This window comes from Eubalaena glacialis, chromosome 11 (assembly GCF_028564815.1).
Source record: "Eubalaena glacialis isolate mEubGla1 chromosome 11, mEubGla1.1.hap2.+ XY, whole genome shotgun sequence".
NCBI lineage: Eukaryota > Metazoa > Chordata > Mammalia > Artiodactyla > Balaenidae > Eubalaena > Eubalaena glacialis.
This window is the reverse complement of record NC_083726.1, coordinates 45042275-45048274: the sequence shown is the minus strand read 5'-3', so window position 1 is coordinate 45048274 and position 6000 is coordinate 45042275. Positions and strand designations below refer to the sequence as shown.

Sequence of the window (6000 nt, the reverse complement as noted above, 5' to 3'; positions counted from 1 at the left end):
TGTTATTTTTCATCCCTAAAATACTTGTACATTTATTGTTTTTCGTAAATATGTTTCCAAATTGCTTTGTGTTACTAACAGTTCATGCTAGTGGGTACAGCCTATGAGGGGCAAGCAAAATGATGAATGATAACTTTGCAGCTGCTAAAAGGATGCTAATAGCAAGAAGAAATTTTTGCAACTTAGAATTATCCTCCTAGTAAAATTACAAAAACACATTATTTATATTTTAAGCAATGCTTGAGGTTACTTTTCCTCAAGGAAAGAAACACTATCATTTTTTGTTAATTATATTCAGAATTAACGGACTCATAAAATTTTTTACCTGTTAGGAAAAATTTGGAACTGATTACAGAGATAGAATGAGAGTTAATATTTGGTTTTAAAAGGGCAATGAAATTACAAAATTATTTACTTATATAATTTCATGGCTAAGAAGACGAAAAAGGAGTAGACAGGTAAGAGAACAAGAAAATGAAAAAGGAGTAGGAAAAAACTTTATTTCAGTTTCTAAAATAATTAAGAATGCATTGAAGTATAGTGAAATATGTCATTTGAAAGTGTTGTTTGTTGTTTTCTATTGGGTTTTGACCTAAAATCTGTCCACTTTTAGCTACAATACAGAATAGCACTAAATTTCTCCAATTGTATGAGCTTCAACTACCAATGCAATTCTGAAATAGATCTGAATTTTAGCTTTAAGCAATCTGCTTGCTTGTTTGATTGTACTTTTCATTATACTGTTCCCAGCCAAGACTTCTCTTTTAAGTTACAAAACATTCTGGTGGTTTTTATTCACAGTTTACATGATTGGTTTTAAAGTGTTGCTTCAAGAATGATAGTTTCATGTATTTGTTGCTAGAAATTTTCTTGCATAAGAGATGTCAATTTTTAGCCTGATTCACATTTCCACAATAAGTTAAAAATAAATATTTTAAGCGTTTACTTACATTCCTTCATTTTATGTTCAGGGACACTAACATTGACTAGTGCATTGGTTATGGGTGGGGTAATTTTATTATATTGTTCACTATCAGGTTCATTGTGGAGATATCAACATTATATCAGTCATAGTCTTTTTCCTTTCAGATGGTATAGAATTAAATTCTTTTGCACGTTTCACTAGTTTCTATTATCTCAAACTTTTTCTTTTTTAACCAGCTCTGTTTCCCATTAAACATATCGACATCACAAAAACTTGATATGATGCACTGAGAAAGGCACATCATTTTTGTGGCATTCTTGTCCAAAATGCATAATCTCATTCCAATGATCAGAAAATAGTGACAACTCCACATTGGGGGACATTCTACAACATAACTGATTTACTCTTCAAAAGCATCTATCACAGTAAGGAAAAACAAGGAAAGGCTGTGAAACTATTACATAGTGGAGGAGACTGAAAATAAATAACTAAAGTCCTCAAGTCCATTCTCTACATCTGCGTCTTTATTGCTGTCCTGCCCCTAGGTTCGTCAGAACCATTTTTTTTTTTTTTTTTTTTTTTAGATTCCATATATGTGTGTTAGCATACGGTATTTGTTTTTCTCTTTCTGACTTACTTCACTCTGTGTGACAGAGTCTAGGTCCATCCACCTCACTACAAATAACTCAGTTTTGTTTCTTTTTATGGCTGAGTAATATTCCATTGTATATATGTGCCACATCTTCTTTATCCATTCATCTGTCGATGGACACTTAGGTTGCTTCCATATCCTGGCTATTGTAAATAGTGCTGCAAAGAACAATGTGGTGCATGTGTCTTTTTGAAATATGCTTTTCTATGAGTATATACCCAGTAGTGGGATTGCTGGGTCGTACGGTAGTTCTATTTTTAGTTTTTTGAGAAACTGCCATACTGTTTTTCATAGTGACTGTACCAATTCACACTCCCACCAACAGTGTACAAGGGTTCCCTTTTCTCCACATCTTCGCCAACATGTGTTATATGTGGAATTTTTGATGATAGCCATTCTAACAGGTGTGAGATCATATCTCATTGTGATTTTAATTTACATTTCTCTGATGATTAATGATGCTGAACATCTTTTCATGTGCCTGATGGCCATCTGTATGTGTTCTTTAGAAAAATGTCTATTCAGGTCTTCTGCCCATTTTTTAATCATGTAGTTTTTATTGTGATGTTGAATTGTATGAGCTGTTTATATACTTTGGATATTAACCCCTATTGATCATATCATTTGCAAATATTTTCTCCCATTCAGTAGGTTGTCTTTTTGTTTGTTGATGGTTTCCTTTGCTGAGCAACAGCTTTTAAGTTTAATTAGTTCCCATTTGTTTGTTTTTGTTTTTATTTCCTTTGCTTTAGAAGACAGATCCAAACAAATATTGCTATGATTTATGTCAGAGTGTTCCACCTATGTTTTATTCCAAGAGTTTCATGGTTTCTGGTCTTACATTTAGATATTTAATCCATTTTGAGTTCATTTTTGTATATGGTGTGAGAAAATGTCCTAATTTCATTCTTTTACATGTAGCTGTCCAGATTTTCCAGCACCATTTATTGAAGAGACTGTCTTTTCTCCATTGAATATTCTTGCCTCCTTAGTCATAAATTAATTGACCATAAGTGTATGGGTTTATTTCTGAGCTCTCTATTCCATTTCATTGGTCTATGTGTCTGTTTTTGTGCCAGTACCATACTGCTTTGATTATTGTAACTTTATAGTCTGAAGTCAGGGTGCATGATACCTCTGACTCTGTTCTTCTTTCTCAAGATTGTTTTGACTGTTCAGTCTTTTGTGTTTTCATATAAATTTTAAAAAGTTTTGTTTTAGTTATGTGAAAAATTTCCTTAGTATTTTGGTAGGGATTGCACTGAATCTGTACATTGTTTTGGGTAGTATGGTTGTTTTAACAATAGTAATTCTTCCAATCCATGAACATGGTATATCTTTCCATCTGTTTGTGTCAGCTTCAATTTCTTTCATTAACATCTTATAGTTTTCCAAGTACAGTTCTTTTGCCTCTTTAGGTAGGTTTATTCCTAAGTATTTTATTCTCTTTGATGCGATTGTAGATGGGATTGTTTCCCTAATTTCTCTTTCTGAGAGTATTTTATACTGTTTTAATAGTGAGCACTGTTCCCTCTAAAACTGGGTGAGTGGTATCTGAAGTTGTTACCTGCAAACATATGAGCTCCTTTAAAATAGGTGATGGATACAATTTACTAAACACCAATCTCTACTTCGAGCAAGTTATACAAGTTATACATTGAGCAAGAACTTTTCTGGAGATTTGGGCATTGGGCATGTCTGCCCAGTAGGTCACCAGTAATAGTTCCAGTTTATGTTTATTCTATCTGCTAGATTAGGTAAAGAAAAATCCATTTCTCAGAAGTACTTTCCTCACAGAAAGACTATACATTAGACCAAATTGAAGTCTATTCATGTGGTCACACAACCTTAATATTTAATATTCTCACAATAACAGCTTGCCAGCTTATCTTTCTCTCCTTTCCTAAACAGTTTTTTCCTACCTTAAGCAGAAAACAAAACAAATGTCCCTCAGTATTATCTTTTTTTTTTTTTTTTTTTATATGGAACGCTTCACGAATTTGCGTGTCATCCTTGCGCAGGGGCCATGCTAATCTTCTCTGTATCGTTCCAATTTTAGTATATGTGCTGCCGAAGCGAGCACCCTCAGTATTATCTTTAACTACCCAAAGTTGACAGGATACTTTATCAAATAAAATAAGTGAAAGCATTACACTTTTATTTGTCATTTGAATGATTTCTCTTTCTTCTTCTCCCACCTAATTACCACCTGTTCAGGTGAAAAGTAGGACACCAATTGATTTGTTTATTCTGGGACATTAGCTATCCAGAATCAGCTTAATCCAAAGGTTCCCAAATGCTGCTGCACTTAGAACTACCTGGGGATTTTGTAAAACCCTGATGCCCAGGTTGCACCACATTACAGCTAAATTAGAATGACTGAGGGCAAGAAGCAGGCATTAATACTTTAGAGAAACATTTCAAACAGAACAATGAAAATCTTTCTGTTGTAAAAGAGTTAAAAATTCTGAATAAAATGAAACAATCTTTAAAAGATTTTGCTGAGCTTACAATATATTAAGGCAAATCCCAGAAGAAGGGACCCACAAAGTCAATAATATACAAAAAATGCTCAAACTCATTAATAATTAGGAAAATGCAAATTAAAACAATAATTACCTACAGTTTCACACCTATTAAATTGGCAACAATTTAAAAAATAGCAAGAACTAATGGTAAGGTGTGGGGCAAAGGGAATTCTCATTCACTGCTGGCAGATTTGTAAATTGGCACAGCCCCTCTGGAGAGCAATTTCACACTCTCTAGTGAAGTGGAAGGTGCACACGTATTATAACTCAGCAATTACATTTCCCCAAGAAATGGCCACATGTGCCCAGGGAGACGTTCAAGAATGTTTATGGTAGCATTGTTTATAATATTGAAAAATTGAAAACAATCTGAATATTCATCTAGGAGAATAAATCAAGAAGTTGTTTTATTCACACAGCACCGCAATATATACACACTAAAATGAACAAGAACCTCTTGTAATAATATGGATAATTTATTTTAAAATATTGACTAAGAAAGCAAGTTCCAGATGATCATAAAGTATATCTTTAATATAATTTTAATGCATGCAGAATAAATTACATGCTGTTTGAAGACAACTCCATATGAAAAAATATATAAAAATTTGAATGAGTATTTAAATGCCAAATGTGGAGTAAAGGTTATCTGTAAGCAGGAACATTGGAGATGAGGTCTGGGAGGAATAAATTGGAGACTTCAATTCTATTTTATTTCTTAAACTTGGTAATAGACGCACAAGTGCAAATTATATTATTACATATATTTTCTGGTGTCAGAAATAGTTTACTAAGCAATAAATTGCTTTTTGTACACTTACTGAAAATTTCGTGCTTCAATTTTGTACTTTTAGTTTTCAACTGGGAATCTCCTAGCCTAAGTGGACAATAATTTCTGAACCCCTGTCTTTTAACATTATTTGTAACCTGTAGTTATGACTGCCTAAAAGAAAGTTTTAATGCACACATTTCGGGTCAGAATTTCTGACAGTTAAATCCTTTAACCTAAAATTGTTTTTCAAAGTGAGTAAGTAAAGATTAATGTTTTTAGACTGTTGCTATTTGCTTTGCTCCATACCTCGTCTAAAAGTTTGCAGATACTGTTTCTCTTACCACTGCTAAAGAGAGAGACACTTGCCTGAGAATTAAAGAATTTCTCAGTTGTATGTACTCACACAGTGAATTAGTTATCATATAGTTTCTGTCTGGAAGGTTTCTGACTGACGCTCCAGGGGGCCCACAGGGTTTATCAGGACCTCTGCCATTCTCAAAGTTATCACCCCAGGTGATTCTGCCTTAAGTGTTTTAATCCTGGCTTTCAATTCCAGTCTACCTTATCAGTTGGACCTCCCTTATAATTGTTCTCTGTTCTGTTTCTGTTAATGATTTATTCACCCCCATAGTTTTAACCAAAATGGTAAAATTAACCATAGGACTGTTAATGTGTTTCTTTACACACTACTCCCTTTGTAGTATAGGTACCACCTGGCATACTCCACTGGGGGGTGGAGGGGAAATCTTTCTCATTTCCAACTCCCAAAACGTTTAATTTCAAGGATCATCTGGAAAAGCACTCTGATAATCTAATGTACTCTTGCATCCCTTTGACACTGTAATGTCATTATAAAAATCCTCTATGCTGTTAGGTAGGCCAATGCCATGTCTGCCATAAATATAGGTAGTTGTTCCAATGACAGTGGAGTTTGAAAAATGACACTAAGTGGCATAGTAAAAAACATCCAGTCTCTTCTAATATTGCTGCATAGAAAAGGCTACAAAGGACAAGAGACAAAAGCCTATTCTAACTGAAGAGGCATGTTTCCCTATCACTCAGGCTCCTGTAGCCTGCTACTAATGATACTATATTATAGAGTAAGAATTCCATATGGTCCTTC

At 33.9% G+C, this 6000-nt stretch overlaps 1 non-coding gene across 1 annotated transcript; it reads right to left on the bottom strand.

The window, feature by feature from the left end:
- Nucleotides 1-3553: 3553 nt before the first annotated feature.
- Nucleotides 3554-3660, bottom strand: LOC133101873 (U6 spliceosomal RNA). Its single transcript, XR_009702759.1, has one exon. It is a non-coding gene; the product is annotated as a U6 spliceosomal RNA (small nuclear RNA).
- Between the last annotated feature and the right edge of the window lie 2340 nt (nt 3661-6000).